This window comes from Camelus dromedarius, chromosome 11, assembly GCF_036321535.1.
Source record: "Camelus dromedarius isolate mCamDro1 chromosome 11, mCamDro1.pat, whole genome shotgun sequence".
Taxonomy (NCBI): domain Eukaryota; kingdom Metazoa; phylum Chordata; class Mammalia; order Artiodactyla; family Camelidae; genus Camelus; species Camelus dromedarius.
In genome coordinates, this window is record NC_087446.1 from 6,172,589 (window position 1) to 6,190,707 (window position 18,119).

Here is an 18,119-nt window from a genome sequence, read left to right on the forward strand (position 1 = left end):
AGAAACAGTTCTCTGAACTGCAGCTTCACGGCCTTCTGTTGAACCTCAGTGCATTCACTGTCAGAGGTCAAGGCAGAACAACCTGGGCCCTGGACTCCCCTGGCTGTGCCCCCTCCCTTTGGGCAAGAAGTCTCTGGGGCCAAAGGGATGTGTCCACCTGGAGGCCATGTTCCCTTCCAGATCATGCTCCAAGTACCTGTCCAAAGGCCTTCAAGCCTACTTCCAGGGCCTCTTCCCCTGATTCATCCTCCCAAAGATTTACTGCACCTAATCCACAATGAACAACTCACTTCTCATGCCCTCTTCCTCCCCAGAGGGCTGGTCCCCATAAGGAGTCTGGGGCCTCAACTCTGTCCCAGGTAATTTTACAATTCTCTACCCTGTCCACATTCTCTCCCCCTTTCCTCTCCAATAAACTCCCAAGAAGCTACTGCTTGTTCCTAAACTGTGGCATGCTCCTCTCAGAACACTGAAGGCCACAGGATGCTCTGATTTGGTCACCAAAAAGAAAAAAAAACAAACAAAACCCCCAAACACTATCTCCATTCATTCTCCAAGCCTCTACCAGCAAGTCATTCCTACGTCTCCAGCATCATGAGGGGTGGGGGGGTGGGGGCAATCTGGGATATGAAGTCTTACATTAGGCAAGCAGAAAGCTAGTGCTTTCTGCAGGATAACCAGAGCTTAGCAGCTCAGCACGTTCAGTGTTTAGTCAGTTCAACGTACCGGCAAAACAGCACCTCACTAGATTAAATGACTATACAGTGGCATTACTTACCAACACCTCGACACTCTGCTCTGTCCTCACTCAGTCTGTTGTGTGTGGGAGGGAGAAATGGGCAGAATGCCACAGATATTGTAACTCGTACCAACCAATTCCAATTTCTTGTGCATGATTAAACTAAGAGCTATCCTCAAACTCAGCACAAAATTTAAACAAAACAAAATTTAGTGCTGACACATTCCAAGAACAACACAAGATTATAAAACACTTTAAGAAAGTGATTAAGAGAAACCCAATAATTTGTCGAGCTTTCCAGAACTCCCATAAAATCCCGACTCTGGGGAATCAACAACAGAGAACTGCTTTGTGAGCCAAAAGAACATTACTCCCTGGTTGATTGTTCTAATCCATGGAAAGCAAAGAAGAGCAAAAGACAAAAGAGACCTGGTAGATGGACAAAGGCTTTGGCACAATGTGGGTCTCAAAGGGCCCATCTGACCAGATGTGTGAAGGCTTGCAAGTCACTTCTCTTTACACCCAGGTTCTCACAAGTGGCTGCCCTGAAAAGACTCACTTGGCTTCTTTGTTGTGAGGATTAATAAGATAATTCACGCAAAGCGCTTGGTGAGGGGCCGACCCTCAAAAAGGTCCCTCTTAGCGGTGCTTCTAGGGCATCCCTACACGGGCACTTGGCTCCACTTGTCTGTCAAGTGCTCTCCAAAACCTTTTGTGGGGGAAGATATGGGCTGGCTGGTGAAGTAGCCTGAAGAGGTCACGAAGCAGGTTAAGTGTGTTGTACGTAGGCAGATGGATTGCGACTGCTTAAGTTAAAAAAAAAATCCTTTTCAACCCACACATGATGAGCTCCAGTGGTGCTATCTCCAGCCACGCAGATGGCACCGGGCTGAGCGGCTCGGAGGGGCTGTTAAGACTGAGCATTTGAAGGAAGAAGTAAGGAAGAGGTTCTAGGAGCCACAGCTCCAGCAGAGCGCACAGAGCCCTGGGTCCCCATCTGGCCCGCAGTGACAAGGTGTGCAGAGGCCTGCTGAACAGAGGCGCGGGAGGCCGCCCCAGGCGCGGTTCCGCTCCGCACATGCCAGCTCTACCCGGTGGGAACCCTAGTGTGTCCGTGCCTCCCCCGCTCTGATTGCTCAGCGCTGTGATCACACAGGCTCTCATCTCTGCAGACAGCCAGGAAGCCTGGAAAAGGGAGGCCTGGGAGGAGGCATAGTCTTTATGGAGCTTTGAAAATGAAGTTCTGGTTCCTGCGTGATGAGCGGCGGCCCTCAGAGCGCAAGGCCAGACACAGGCCTCCTTGGAGCTGGGCTGGCAGCCCCAGGCCTGCAGACCCCAGCTCACCTGGGAGGGGTGCCCCTGTCAGTTACCACCCCACCCCTCCCACCCCTCCTACCCCTCCTATCCCCCTCCAGCCACACTCCTGTGCTTAGCTGATTCTTAAACTAAGGCTGGGACAAAGAAAATAAATCAGGGTCTTTAAAAGCAGGTAACCAAAATTAGAGGCTCTGGCCCCTGTCACCTGTGCCTGACAGTCCCAAGCTTCATCCAGAGACCCCAAGTTCACATGCACTTTACAGAGCTTATGACCTGGAAATAACACAAGTCACTGTCTGGCTCAGTCTACTGGCATCTACTTGAGAATGAGGCAATTTGAAATCTGGTCAGATTAATTATGGTCAGGAATAAAGAATCTGAAGCCCCAGTTGGGGTAACATTGCCTCCAAACTGTAGTCAAAAACTCTTTCTTGGGTGTTTGTTACATATAGCCCTGTTAGGTGCTAGAAGAACTATTTCACAAAGGTCATTTATTCTTACATTTTCTATTTATTATGGACCTTGTGTTAGACAATGTTTTGAAATATTTTCTTTTTTAAATCATAAAAGTAACATTCACTACAGAGAAATCTAGAAAAAAGTTATATGAAAAAACAAAAAATAAAAACCATCCAGCAATTCCACAGTCCTGAGACCTCTCCTGTCAATGTTCTGATGTGCGTCTTTACAGACTTCTTCTACCTGGCTTGCTGCAAACACAAGCTTGCACATGTATGCAAATTGTTTTACCAAAATGGGATCATGCTGAAGATACTATCCTGTCTTTGCTCCCTTTGCTTAATAAAACATGAAGAGTGTCTAGGGTCAACCATCATGGATATAACATCACTCTTTTGGGGAGTCCCACGTGTTACACTATGTTGTACTGTGTCGTAATAATGCACTAGAACTTAACCACTTGGTGATGGTGGGTAAGTGTTTTCAACTCGTCAGCATTATTAACAACTCTGACAAAAATCTTGTACAAGAATCTTTTCCCACTTACCTGATTACTTTCTTAGGATAAATTTCTAGAAATTAGGTGGCTGGGTCAAAGGACAGGTATGTGTATTTTGGAAAGGTTGTAACAATCTATGCTCCTGCCAGTGTTCCCCCACATTTATTCCTGTCCATTTGATGGTAGGAAAAAATGACTTCTAATTGTTCTGACTTACATGAGTGAGTAGTAAATGAGGTGGAACACCACCCCTCCCCATTTTATTGGCCATTTGTATTCCTTCTTTGTAAACTGCCTGCTTTTGACCTTTGTTCATTTTTCTGTTGGGCATTGTCTCTTTTTACTGATTTGAAAAACTTTCATATATTATGGATACTTGCTCTTTCTTATATATTTGCAAATATTTGCCCCACTTTTTTTGTTGTTGTTCAGGAAAAAGAATGACATAATCATTGTGAATTACCCTGTCCTTGCCTTGTAACTTGGGGAAAGTTTTACCTCTCTGAGCCAGTTTTCTCATCTATAAAATGCGGCTATCAATCATACCTAACTTGTCATGTTCTTGAGAGATAATTCACATAGAATCTACGGCATGGTGCAAGGCACTCGTATTAGCTAGTACATGTTTTATATAGTGGGTTTTACAAGTTAGTTTTGCTTTGATTTTTTTTTTAATTCAAATTTGTTCCAATACATTGGACATATCAGGGAACAATATGCACATAACATGAATTTTGTGCTTATTTATGCGTGAAAGAAACACTAAAAAATGCAGAAAACCCTACCCAGCTCAAATGAGCCACACAGGAAAACAAAACAAAAAAATGCACACACCTCAAACATCCACCAGCTCCGTCAGGTCACGTGCATGTGTTATGAATTATAACCACATCTGGGATCTGAAATTCCCATCTGACTTCAGATAACCCTCCTTCCATCACTTCACAGTAACTGACAAGCCGAATCCTTCCCATGCCCACTTCCACAAGCAAACCTCAGATCTTTTACAAGGTAGGGTGCTATATTTATTATAGAATTTATGTATTACTTAGCCACTTAACATCTGCAAAACTATGCTATTTTTAGGTTTCTATCTGACATTTACTTTTAGAGTTTAATTTTTATTATAATTATTTTTATTGGGGTATAGTTGATTTACAATATATTAGTTTCAGGTGTACAATTAGTAATTCAAAATTTTTATAGATTATACTCCATTTAAAGTTATTAAGTATCAGTTATATTCCCTGTGCTGTACAATGTATCTTTGTAGCTTATTTATTGTACACATGGTAGTCTGTACGTCCCTATCTTTTTTCAGAATATCTATTTATTTTTTCTCTTGTCTTTTTTTCTCTTATCTGTGAAGTTTTTGAGCGTTGTGACCCTAACCCCATTTTCCCCATAAGCCCTGTGGTTTTTATTGCATAATTTTGCACAGGGCAGTGATTTTTAGGAATGTGTATGTTGCATAATTTTAATACTGCGTAGTAAAATTACATGGTTTCCGTTCCTCATCCACAAGATTATAAGAATGCTGACCTAAACATTCTTCACTTACTTTTGTTCATTTCATCTTTGACATTAGATCTGCCCAACAAACATAAGAACACAGAAGCATGGTGTGTAATGTGTACAGATCGTTGGGAATGAGATGGACCACAACGAGTCAGGGGGAGGGGAGTAAACACAAAGTCTAGTCCTCAAAAAGTATCCTTCTTGAGCAACAACTATTCTGCTTTCAAGATGATGATTCTATCTTCCCTCCTAGGATATTTCTTTCTAATAATTAAAAAAAAATCTTAAAATTAAAAAAAAATCAAAAGTAGACTTGTATGAAACTTAACGATCAATGGTGAGACAACTTTCCACTTTTCCACCATTTTGCTATTTGTGATCATCACTGCTTTCTCAGCATTTAAAAGTTATTACCATTCAAGTCACCAGAGGAGACGTTAAGGAGCTGGGCTGTCAACCACACCCTTCAACATAGAAACCCTGGAATGAAAGCAATAACATAAGGCACAAAAGGGACAGTTGTAACACTGGTGCCTAAAATCGCTCCACTCAAATACCAGCAGGCTCCTTCATTTGGTAAGAAGCTCAGAGCACATGGACAGCATTATGTACTTTGAGGAGATTCTGGGTCACCGTCCTGGGGAAAGGGAGTCTGGAGGAGGTGCCAAAATGACACAGTATGGCAAACTAGTGACTCAGGCATCCTATATTTTAAGCAAGGGATGAGTGAACTCTTTTTACTAGCAAAGAAACCACAAAGGAAAACTGGGTGGGGAGGTGGGAATTCTCAAATGCTTGTGTTTCATAACACATACAAATGTGTCATATATTCCTTTGCACATATCAAGTATTACATAATAAAATAAAACATTTGAAAATTAAGAGAAAAACAAAACACACAGGAAAACCAAGTCATTCTCAAATGGTCTCTAGTCTGCTTGGTCGGGCTCTCTCCCCACCTGCCCAGGTTGGGTATCAGAGGCAGCCCCAGAGGGCCCCAGATCAGCTGGCCAGTCCTGGCTTCGTTACCCGAAAACTGGGTTCACTTTTTGTTGGGTGTCCAGCCACAAGATACAACCAAGCCAGAGTAGGATACAGAAGGATTTATTATTACTTGCAGCAAGTAAGGATCTTTCCCAAAGTAATCTCTTCCTGAACAGCAAAATTTGGGGAGTTTTAAGCTAAAGGTACGTGCCTATTCATGAGGGGGCTTGAGCAGAGGAGAATTCAGCATAGAACTGGGGCAAGGGTCCTTAGTTCCAGCAGAACTCGAAGATCTACTATTATGTATATCCCTTGAGGAGGCACTAGGGCTCTGCTTTATCACTGCAATACTGTTTGCCTTTTCTCTGTACTTGCATTTCTCTGTTCCCTCAAGATCATTAATTACTAAGACCTGATCAAGGGCAAGCATTGCAGTCAGGCTTAGATCACAAAATGGCTTAGGCCAAAATGGCTTCTCATGTCAAGAAGGCCACTCCTGGTTCTATTTCTTAGGGACGCCCTGACTTATCTGCTTACAGCTTCTCTGATCCAACACGCAGGGGACCTGAGCCAGCTCTTGTGTTGCAATCAGGAGAGTGATCTTCAGCACTACCTTCAATTGCTCATTCTTCCGCTTCCCTCTGCCATGAGTTCACTATGAATTTCTGGCAGGTCTCCTTCCAGTATCACAGTTAACTCTTTGCTCTACGTCCACACCCTGCCTTGATTTCAACTGCAGCCTCCAACCCAGTGACAATCGTCTTCTTTGAGTACCTTGTTGGTCTAACAGACTTTCAAAGCAAATCAAATTTCTTAAACACCAGCTTCATAGTTTCCTACCAATTGCTCCCTCCTACTCCAAGGGATTTCACTTCTCACTCACCTTAGCTCATCATCCACCCGGAAAAGTACCCACCACCTGCCTTTGGGGGTGGGGAAGGTGATCTTGCCTCACCCTTTCTGCTCGTTACCACCCTCTTCCTTAATTGCACAATTCCATTTCAAAACGACTTATAATTACTTTCACCAAGGACTCTTTTCCACCTCAGATCCAGCCATCTTTTAGCTCTTGAACCCAACTGTGATAATTATTTGCTAAAAAAAAAAACCCAAAATTTGAAAATAAGGAGTAAAAAGTACTGTGTCTCTTTAAAGTCATACCAGAGCACTCTCTAACTTGCCTACCTCAAGGTCATCTGATGCTCTACGGAAACATAAACTTATTTGACTTCATATTTACTACTGATTAGTGCACATTCTATAAAATTTGATGTTCATCTGTAGAAAATTAACAAGTTGCAAATGATTTCTGTCTGGTGAAAAAGATAATTTGAAAGCTTTGTTTTTATTGCCCTGTAGGACATTAACCAGTTATGCATCTAAATTTGCAATGTTATTCCTTTTCTACCACGTAAGTATCAGTTTCTTGCACCCTCCTTGGATCTAGCTTTGTTATCCTGCTGGTTTTCTCAATAATGTTAATAAATCTTTGACATGTGCTAATGATATATTAATATAAAAGTATGTTTTTAACTTTAAAATTTTTTATTTTGCCACATTACATACAGTAAGATATTTTTTTTAATGCTTTTCTTATATCTTGTGTTCTACAAGTGCATAGACAAAATCTTCCACTCCCAGGTACCACAACAGGCATAAAGCACTCTGGCTGTTAGAAAAACTGGCATCGATTCACTGAGATGCCCTCAAATGCAACTTTCATGCAATCTATGGAAACATGCTTTCTGAACCAAAACTGGAAGGGACACCACTTCACTATGGGACAAATATTTTCAAAAGTTGGGTTATCCTGGAAAATCTAGACAAATCTATGCAATTTCTACAGAGCTTCCACTTTTGGTGAAGCAGGTAAGTAAATGCAAAAGGTTTTAAATGTGTTGAACATCCACTGTGTGCCAGCCCACAGAGATGACAAAACACCCCTTCACCTCAAGAAGTTAGTGAAAGTGACACAATATGGCTGTGGTGATTGTCACAGCAGACAAGGAGGACACAGGGGACCTCCTCTGTGACTCCAGCAGGTCAAGCACCTTCCTGATGAAGCTGGACTGAAGGCTGATCAGGATGCAAGGTGCATTCCAGGCCCAGGGAATCTCTTAAGCCAAGGCTTGGAGGCCTGGAGCTGCATGGCAGGTGGCTGAAGCTAATGGGTCACTGGAGGCCACCAGGCGAGCACGTAGTCAGAACACAATCACAAGTTCTGCAGCTCATGGTAATGAACTTGGTCTTTCTCCTTTAAAGAAGGAAAAGCCATAGAAAGTTGTCCAGCTATAGGATGGGGAGCCCCGCAGCTCAGCAGTTGCTCACCCTAGTTTGTACAGGGGGCTGCTGGCCTCCCCCAAGGGTCCCAAACATCATGAGCTCATTAAGAATCATTCTGAGCATATAAAAACAAACAACCCAATCAAATTGGACAAAAAACTTAAATAGACCTTTCTTCAAGGAAGACATACAGATGGCCAATAGGCACATGAAAAGATGCTCAACATCACTTACCATTACCAGAGAAATGCAAATCAAAACTACAATGAGGTACCTCACACCAGTCAGAATGGCCATCATTAAAAAATCCACAAATGATAAATGCTGGAGAGGGTGTGGAGAAAAGGGAACCCTTCTACACTGTTGGGAATGTAACTTGGTGCAGCCACTACGGAAAACAGTATGGAGGTTCCTTAAAAAACTAAAGATAGAGTTACTGTATAATCTAGCAACACCACTCCTGGGCATATATCTGGAGGGAACTATAATTTGAAAAGATACATGCACCCCTATGTTCATAGCAGCACTATATACAATAGCCAAGACATGGAGCAACCTAAATGTCCACCGAGATGACTGGATAAAGAAGATGTAGGGTGTGTGTGTGTGTGTGTGTGTGTGTATACATGTATACACACATACCATGGAATACTACTCAGCCATAAAAAAGAATGAAATAATGCCATTTACAGCAACATGGATGGACCTAGAGATTAAGTGAAGTCAAATTAAGGTAAATATCATATGATATCACTTATATGTAGAATCTAAAAAAATTATACAAATGAACATATTTGCAAACTAGAAATAGACTCACATAGACATAGAAAACAAACTTATGGTTACCAAAGGGGAAAGGAGGGAAGGATAAATTAGGAGTTTGGGATTAACATATATACACTACTATATATAAAACGGATAAACAACAAGGACCTACTGTATAGCACAGGAAACTATATTCAACATCTTGTAATAACGTATAATGGAAAAGAATCTGAAAAAGAATATATATATATATGCATTTATAACTAAATCACTTTGCTATATACCTGAAACTAACAACACTGTAAATCAACTATACTTCAATTTAAAAAAAAAGAAATCATTCCAAGCAAAAACTTAGGGCTAAATTCTGACTTGAGAGAACATCAAAATAGCTGAAACAAAAACTTCTTCAACTGATGAAGAGATTCTTCTGAAAAATGATTACAGAAAAGTCCTGGTTATGTATGAGACTCTAAAAAATCATCAACACTAGGAAACAGGCCACCTCTTAGGGACTGTGTGAGGGAAGTGTGGCGAAGAATCATATTAAAGGAGAAAAGCAGAATCTCAAAAAGTTACACCAAGAACTAACTGGAAGGCCAAACAGAATGAGGATTCTCAACTTAAAATTAAAAAAAAAAAAAAAAAAAAGAGAGAACTGGCTGTGGAACCAGCAAGGCCAGGCTGTGAATCTAGTAACATAATTGCTGTGTTGCCTTTGGAAAGTTAATTAATCTCACTGAGACTCAGATTTTTTACTTATAAATACGGGAATAATCCAAACTCTGATGGACATATATTAATATATAGGAATATGTCCAGCACATAATAAAATGTATTTGATATTTGATTCTTTCATAGTTTTTTTTTTAACATAACTTGAAAAAGAGATCTCTCCAGGTTGGATTCCAATTTAACCTTTGAACAGAAGCCAACAGTCATACTATTGATGTTTAAAAGCAAAAACAGCTCAGTGACAAAGCTAATAAACGTATTTTCTAATTAGAAATCATATTTATATTTTATTTAAATGTACAGAGATGGTTATGACTGAAATTAAATCCATTTCATATTGATTCTATGCGGACAACATAATGGTAACTACTAACACCTACTTAGTACTTTACATAAGCCCAGGCTAGTATTATTATCCTACTTTATAAGAGAGGAAAATATGGTTCAGAAAATTACTTGCCCAAGCCCCCCACATAAGCTACAAAGTGGCTGAGCTGAGATTTGAATTTATATCTGTATTTAGTTTCTGAGTCTCTCCTCCATGCACACTATTTCCCCTACAAAACAAACACTGCTTGGATTTTACATTTACTCTCATCACAACTTGGAGGAAAGATGCAAGACAGATCTCCAGTGACAGAAAAGTGAGGAGAACCTAGGTGTGTGTGGAGGGGGCACTTACGTAATCCATCTCATTACCTCCGATATTAAGTTCAATGCTAATGGAAGAAGATTCATCTCAGGGTAACATGCATGAAACTCACTCATGGGGGAGTAGGGGAGAGAGATTTTTGCCTGGCTGTATTTCACAAGTATAACTTCCTCTCAAATTATTAAATTATTCTCCAAATGAGAACTTGTGCCTTGAAAAGATGCTCCTTTCTAAAACAGCATCTCTCTTTTTTCAAGTAAAGACAAACCAAAACAGACACATCCCTTAGGACGTGCATTCAACAAACAGCCGAGCCTACTGTGTGCCAGATACAGAACTGAACACCTTCAAAAGGCACATGTTCTGGCAGAGAAACCCTGTGCAAACACCTGCCAGGGCCAGGTGCTGAATGTTAGGATGAAAAAAGGTGCACGATGCAAGAGGAACTTGTTGGAATATGTTGCTTAAAAAGCTTTTGTTGTTGATTTTTACTGCAATTTCTCTCAAGTGTGTGTATGAGTATATGTGTGTATATAGACAGAATTTAAATGTGATTTTTTTTAAGCTGGAAAAGAGCTCATTAGCGTTGTCACCCATTGTTTCTGCTTTTAATACCTTGTTAGCACATCCACACTTCAGGTACACAGCTCGAATCACCCTGTGAGTGCTAATTCAAGCACTCTTTTGAATGAGTTAATATGTGCACAGCACTTAGAACAATGCCTGGCACAGAAGTGCTTTAAAGTGGTGGCAGTGGTGACTGTTACACAGGAAGAAACAAGTCCAAGTCCAAAGAGGGGGTGACCTGCACGCAGTCTTAGGCAGGTGAGTCCGTGAGCAGCAGACTGAGGTAGGAGTCCCCTCCACCCCCACCCTGGCCCCGTGCTCTTTTCGAAGCACCCTGCTCCAGAAGTCACCCCAACAACCACACTGGGGGGGCTTCCTCACCTCACAGTGACTGAGCTCTAGAACGCTGCCACACCTAGAGCCCCACCCCACATCCACCCTGCACTCCAGCTGGAACTCAGACCTCCAGTCCTTACCCAATACTAAAGTAGAGGAACCAGATCTGTTGTCACCCCCATGTTTAGAAGGCTGTCCATCTTACTCTATTTATTACTTTGAAATGCTTGCTCTTAGAAAGAGGTCAAGAATAGACTTTGAGAACAATTAAGAAAAAAGCCAATTAATAGTAGTAATAATAAAAATAGTACAGTATTGTAAACATTTACTGAGCTTTTACTACGTGTCAACAATTACGTTAAGCACTTTGCAGCGAATTCATCATTTAATCGCCACAACACTTTGAGCTGGGTGTCATTATCACCTCTACCTCACACATAAGGAAAATGAGGCACAGAGAGGTTAAGTAACTTATCCAACAACGCCCAGTCAGCAGGTGGTGGAGCTAGGATTTAAATTCAAGCTCTGAGCCACCACACTGTACAGATGCTTTGTTTCTATTATTGCATTGATGTCACCAAACAGAGCCTGGCATTAGGCAGATGCTCAGTAAGAGCCTTGTTCTCAAATGAGAGGGAACATGCCCAGCTCAGGAAGGGAAGGTGTGTCATCCCAGGGGCTCCTGTATCTCCCTGTTCCTGCCCTGCATCACACTGTTCTCTCCCTCCCCTGGAACAAGAGACTACAAGTGGAGCAACACACAGAGAGTAAGTCTCCAAGGATTGCTCCTGCGCAATTCTGCTCTGTGATTCGAGAGCCTCAAGCTGCACAACACCAGGTGACTGAGTGTTGACAAGTCAGGCACAAGCCACCTCACCCCAACGGTCCTCCTCCTGGGGGCAGTCTCTAGAGCAGGGACCTCAACCTTTTTCAATCCTTAAGGCATCCAGGCAAAACTGAAAGATCCCAAAGGCCCAGCAACCTCCCCTTCCATTCATTACCACACCCTAAATCTCTCTAAGACTATGGACAAAAATAATACTTGCAAAGCCAGTTATTAAACCATGCTACAAACAGCCACCCAGCATATGCACACGCTGTGTACCGTGGTGCCGGAAGCTGCAGGACCCTGAGTGCCCTGCACAGGACCCAGCATAGAGCAAGGGCTCCAAAGTGATGGTTCTCTTCCCACCTCCCACCTCCCAGGGAAGACAGAGAAGCCCAGCCAACTCCATAAACTGTGACAAGGGAGAGAACAGACAAGTGCCTCACAAAGAAAGGGCTGTCAGAAGGCAGAGAAAGGACTGCTCCATTCTGGCAGGCAGTGAAAACTGAGCCTAGAAGGAGGAGAGTTTTATGAGTTAGAAGAAGGATGGGTATTGCAGGCAAAGGAGGCAGTCTAAGCAAAGCCAGGGCACCAGGAAATGTCCTGTAGTCACTGCAGTGGAGAGCACGGAGAACAGAGTGGCGAGACGGAGCCGCTTAGAGTTAAGTTGTGAAAGGCCTTATTGGCACCACACCGCCATGGCCTGGAAAACTTAGTGGACATCTGCCACTTCGGTTTTGTCTATCATCATTCGACCGACCCGCCCATCAGCACCCTGATCTTCCTTTTGGTGAACTCCCACCGGGTGGTCTTGGCGGTAAGGCTTCCTGCCAGTCAGCTCTGATGAATGCATGCTCCCACAAGGAAAGTGACTCTTGCAGGAATGACCCCAGGAAGCAGGGACAAGGCAGAGATCACCTCCTGAACAGATCGCTCTGGGTTACCCTCAGCTGAGCTCTGCTGCTGAGCCTCTCTTGGCTCTGGCCCATTTTCCAAGTCTGGCTCTCCAGCTTTTCTGATCAGTCTGTGCACCATCCTTTCAACAACCTCCTTTTCTGTTCAAGCTAGCCAGGGTCAGTTTCTGCTGCTTATCACCAAACTCCTGACTGATACAGAACACACTGAAGCAGGAGAGAGACTTGATCAAAATTGTGTCTGAGAAAGATAACAAGTAAGTTATCAAGAGTGTAGCCTGCAAATTACCCCGACACCTGAGCACAGTGGGCAAGGCTTTCAAAACAGCTGTTCGCCCAGCCTGGACACCAATTCTGCCTCCCGCAGTAGTTAGGTGCCCCTCCTAGACTCTATTTCCACATTTGGATCTTTGGGGGTGTACCCTGGTGGACTCTGAGGTACAGTCAAGCTCCAGAACCTCTGTCCTACACTGTACTCTGCCCAGTGACTCATGTATTCCCAGAACAGGCCAAATTATTTCCAACTTTGGTTCAATTCTATTAAAATGAATACCTTGCCTTTCTAAATTCTCCTTTCTAACATTCTGTTCACTCACCCTTCACAACTCAGCTCAGAAGCCATGAGAATATTCCTGCTTGCCTTCCGTAGTGCTCCAAAAACTTGGAGTTTGTTCCTCTGTTGTATTCTGCTTTGTATTCTGCCTGCTTGCTTAGATGGCAGCTCCCTGAAGCTTGAGGCTGTTTCATTCATCTCTAATACCCTGGAGTCTAGCACTGTGCTGAGAATACACTTGATACTCACTCCCGCTGAACCGGAATGAACACGTTTTAAAAATTAAATTAAAAATTGAAGAAACAACTTCTGACCAGAACAGGGGCTCCTAGACAGGCTTCCCGAGTCAGAGCATCTCCCACCTCATTCCCACAGGGTGGGGAAGAGTGTGGGAGCCGATGTTAGGGGCCCAAGTTCAACTCTCGACACCACTTTATCAGCATGGGAAACCTCAGGCAAACCATTTTTTTCTCTATGTCTCCATGTTTCCATCTGCAAAATGGGAATAAAAATCAAGCACCTACCCCACAGCACTGTTAGGAAGACAGTGTTATCAGAAGGCCCTGTACAAATCTAAGGCCTCACAGGAATGTTCACACTTAGAAGCATTACCTCCACTTGTTGCTATGGATGGTGAGGGCCTGAGAGAAGCAGATGCTGGTTTAATAAGGCAGTTCCATATCTGGTTCAGCAGCCAGAATTTCATCACTTTTCCAAACTAAACCCCGAACCCAACAGACCAGTTCCACGGGACCAGACGCAGAAGCCAGATTACAAGATTCATTTAGACATGTATTCATTAGCAATTCCAAAGGCCAGAGAGATGCAGAAAGAGCTGTTTTCCAGTTTCCAAGCCCTTCAATGGTTTAGGATTAGTTTCTAAACAGAGGTTCCCCAGAGAGCCTTACTCTGTGGCCCAGGCTCTGGGATCCTGCTACTCTTTAAAAAATTCCATCATGTCAACAAAGTTTAACCCTTGAGTCTTGTGGTCCCAAAATGGAACACTTTACCCTGTACTCTGTGACTAATCCTTTGTGTCCCGCCCCCCCCATACCTACAAAAGCCCTTTCAAAAGGAGAAAATAAACATTCTAAAACTGTATTCTAAAAAAGGCCCCTTGGTCCTAAGAGTCAACTTGCAACTTGTAGTTCCTCATTTATTCTCAGATAGCCAAGGAGAATGTTATCATGTTTCAGCTCCCTCAAATCTTACAGCACTTGTGGTGTAGACATCCCCCAGCCCCACCTTGCAGCAGAAACTAAGGCTCAGAGAAGTGCTGTAGGACCCAGGGGAAACCACTTTAAGTGCTCAGCCTGGAGCAGATCCTTTTTGATAAACACATGTGGACTGAGCAGAGGATCCTGGTTCTCTCTAGCCTCAGCCCACCACCCCACCTGGTGTTCACAACCCTGAAGACCGCTTACATCAGACAGGGATTTGGCATGAGGTAGAGGAAAAGTACATGGGTTTTGGAGCTGGACTCGTATGGTTTGAGGTCACCATTCTATGACTTACTAGTTGTGTGGTCTGGGCCTCAGTTTCTTCATCTGTAACATTTCGTGGAATTGGAGAAAGAATTAAAAGCAAAAGCGAATGATGAGACAATGTAGGTAAAGGACCACAAACACATGAGGGCGGGAACCCTGCTTACCCTGCTCATGCTGTACCCAGAGCCCAGCCCAAAACAGGCCCTCCATCAGGGTCTCAACTGCAGGTCTAACCTGACACGGTGCTGGGCACATAGCAGGGGCTGCCAACAGTGTGATTTCAAAACCTCCAGTGGTCTCAAGTACAGAAAAGTCAAATGAGGAAGTGGGAGGCCAGGACAGAGGGGTCTGTCTACGTGCAACGCTGGGGGGCTGCGGTGGCGCCAGCTCTAAGCTGGCAGACATGTGGCAGAGACGGGCAGAATAAAAGGACTAGAGTTCCAGACTCTGGCTGGGAGCTGGGGGGACAGACCCTCTCCTCCACACTGGTGAGGGAGCAACTGCCACATCCACTGGGGACAGCAGTTTGACTGGATCTGTTACAACTGCAAATGCACAATGAGCCAGAAGAGAATGTTAGTTCCTGCCCCTTTCTTTTATGTTTTCTCTCATTTGATTCTTGCAGCATTGACAGTGGAGATACCACATCCCCACTCTGACCCAGCAACCCCACTTCTGGGCATTCTGCACAGGTGTGAAATGAGGAATTTACAAAGCTATTTACCACAGCATGCTTTTAATAATAAGACTGGAAATACCGTCAAATGTCCATCAAAAAGGGAGTGAATGAATGAATTAGAGCATCCACGCAATGAAAAAACATGCAGCAGTGAGAAAGGGGGCTGGAGAGCTCTCTGACGTACACTGTTAGTGAAAAAAAGGGTAAGCTGCAGAAGAACAAAGCTGACAGCATGCTAGCTATTTGCGAAAAATAAAATGAACAGCAAAGGTGAAAATCATACTTGTTATTTCCTTCTATTTGCATTAAGTAAGTTTTGAAGGAGGTGAAAGAAATGAAAAAATGAATAACTTGGAGATTGTGGGCCCTAAGCAGATAGTGACAGGGCTGGGGCAAGACATTTCACATCTTTTTATATTTCTCATTCTTCATATGAATGTGTTACATTTTTGAAAAAATTAAAATATTTTCCAAGTGGTCCCAATCACCACAGTAATTTTTTGTTTTTCTGGCAGGAGGATGTAATTAGGTTTTATTTATTTATTTATTTTTAGAGGAGGTACCGGGGATTGAACCCAGGACCTCGTGCTTGCTAAGCATGCACTCTACCGCTTGAGCTATACCCTCCCCCCGCCTTACAGTAATTTATAGCACAGGAAAAGTCTTAAAAATGAAAGGCTATAGTTGGCAGTGTGTAAAAGCTGTCACCCAGCTGTTCACTTGAAGAGTCCTCTTTGGGAAACAATGTACCAATGAACTAACTCCAAAATGACTTGCTCATCCGAGTTCAGGGCAACAGTACTTATGCTAATGAAAAACTGCAAATGATGCAAATGTTCCACAGGGAGGTGGATAGGTGTTTCCCTCCGCAGACGGATTACACTGGATTACATGGCAATTCCTCCTCCACTTTCAACATACAGCAGTCTGTAAGTGAAGATGTAACAATCTGTGTGCGCATTAATAAAGTTCAGACAAGAATCCAGCAGGAGAGAGAATCTGATATTCAAGAAATGCTATCTGATAAAGTTGCTTAAGAATTCCCTTTTTTTCCCTTTGTGGGTGTTTAATGTTTACTAAGCAGCTATTTTATTTTATTTTTTAGGGGATGGGGGAGGAGATAATTAGGCTTATTTATTTATTTAAATGGAGGTACTAGGGATTGAACCCATGACCTTCACTGAGCTATACCCTCCCCTCAAGAAATCCTTTTTTAAATTACAAAGTTGAGCAAAAAAAGACCTAGTTGAGATATAAGCAAAAATATACTTTTAAAAAAAATGCCAAGACATCAGCTGAGTATGAGAATGACAGAAAAGACTGTTCAGTGAAAGATAGGCAGCTCAAGAACTCAAGAACACTGGGCCAAAGGCCTGAGTGTGAATGCAACATTTGTCAAGGGCGAGGGCAAAAGACCCAGGAAGGAGGAGAAACCCAAGGAGACTGACTCAGTGGTCTCAGCAACTCCAGAAGATGGGTTCTGGGAAACAGAACTGGGTGAGGTCAGGAGCTAAAAACTGGTAGAAAATAAATAAGCTACGAGCAACAGCAGCTCTTTCAACCCAAACATTAGTGACAGTGATATACATTCAAATGTCAAGACAAAGCTTTTAAGTATCACAGAGGTAAAAAGTAGACCTATGCTTCACCTCACTGAACAGTTTTTCCAAAGTATGACTCACTGGAGAAACATGAAGTCAGTTTCCACCCCTCCTACTCACCTCCCTTCCCCAGTGTTGTGCTGGCCACACCCTCCCCAATACCGGGTTGACCACTCCAACCTTCCCAGTGACGTGGACACCCAGGCCAGGGGCCCACCCAACACTCTGAATTTTCCTTTCCTCATTAGACACCTTTACAGAGCCAGGTACCATCAAAGGACTCTGCCAAAGATGGAACTGACTGCTGGGAGAAGCCAGCAGAGGCCCAAGACTAGGGTGCGGGATGGGCTGCCAGCAAGAGGACCACATGAATGCAGGTATCTGACTTCGTAGGCCCTTCAGAGCCCACCAAGCAAGGACAGTGCTGACAGCTTGGTCACATTAGTGTACATCATCATGGAACTCAGAGCACCAAGGATAAAGACAAGATCCCACAAGCTTCCAGAGAAAGTATGTCACACACAGAGGGTGAAGAATCAAAATGGTATCAGATTTCTCAAGTAGTAGAAGCTAGAAAACAACTAGGCAGTGCCTTCAAAATTCTGATATAAAATCATGTGCAGCGTAAAATTCTAAACTCACCCAAACTAGCAAATTGGAGAGGTTAGAATAAAGATGTTTTCAGAGAGGCAAGGCCCTTCCCTAAACTCACTTTCAAGGTACTTTCTTAGGAAGCTACTGGAGGATGTGCTCCATCAAAACAAGGGAGTGAAAAAAACAAGAACTAGGGAACAGGGGCTTCAACATCACCCCCTGGGGTGACGGTTAAGGGCAGTCCCAGGATAAGTGGGGAACAGCAGACCTAGACAACCATAAGATGGGGCAAAAAGAGGGAAAGCTCCAGAACAGACATCAACAAGGGGGATAAAAGGAACTGACCACCATACTGAGTTTGTCACAAGATTTAGGGCTGATTTAGTTACAGGAACATGGAAAGTAAACAACTGAATAAATGGGGCTTTTATAAGCCCTAGGAAAAAAACTAACAGCAACAAAAATGTAGAGGATCTACCAAAGAGTAAAGAAAACACATGTCCATAGAAAAATCTGTACACAAATTTTCATAGCAGCTTCATTTATAAAAGCCAGAAAGCGGAAACAACCTAAAGGTCCAACAACTGATGAATGGTAAACAAAACATGGTG

General features: G+C 43.0%; 1 protein-coding gene across 1 annotated transcript in view; it reads right to left on the minus strand.

Annotated features, from left to right (window-relative positions):
* The window catches only part of SREBF2 (sterol regulatory element binding transcription factor 2), a 54,541-nt gene that overhangs the window by 32,975 nt on the left and 3,447 nt on the right, over nucleotides 1–18,119 (minus strand). The window lies entirely within an intron of this gene.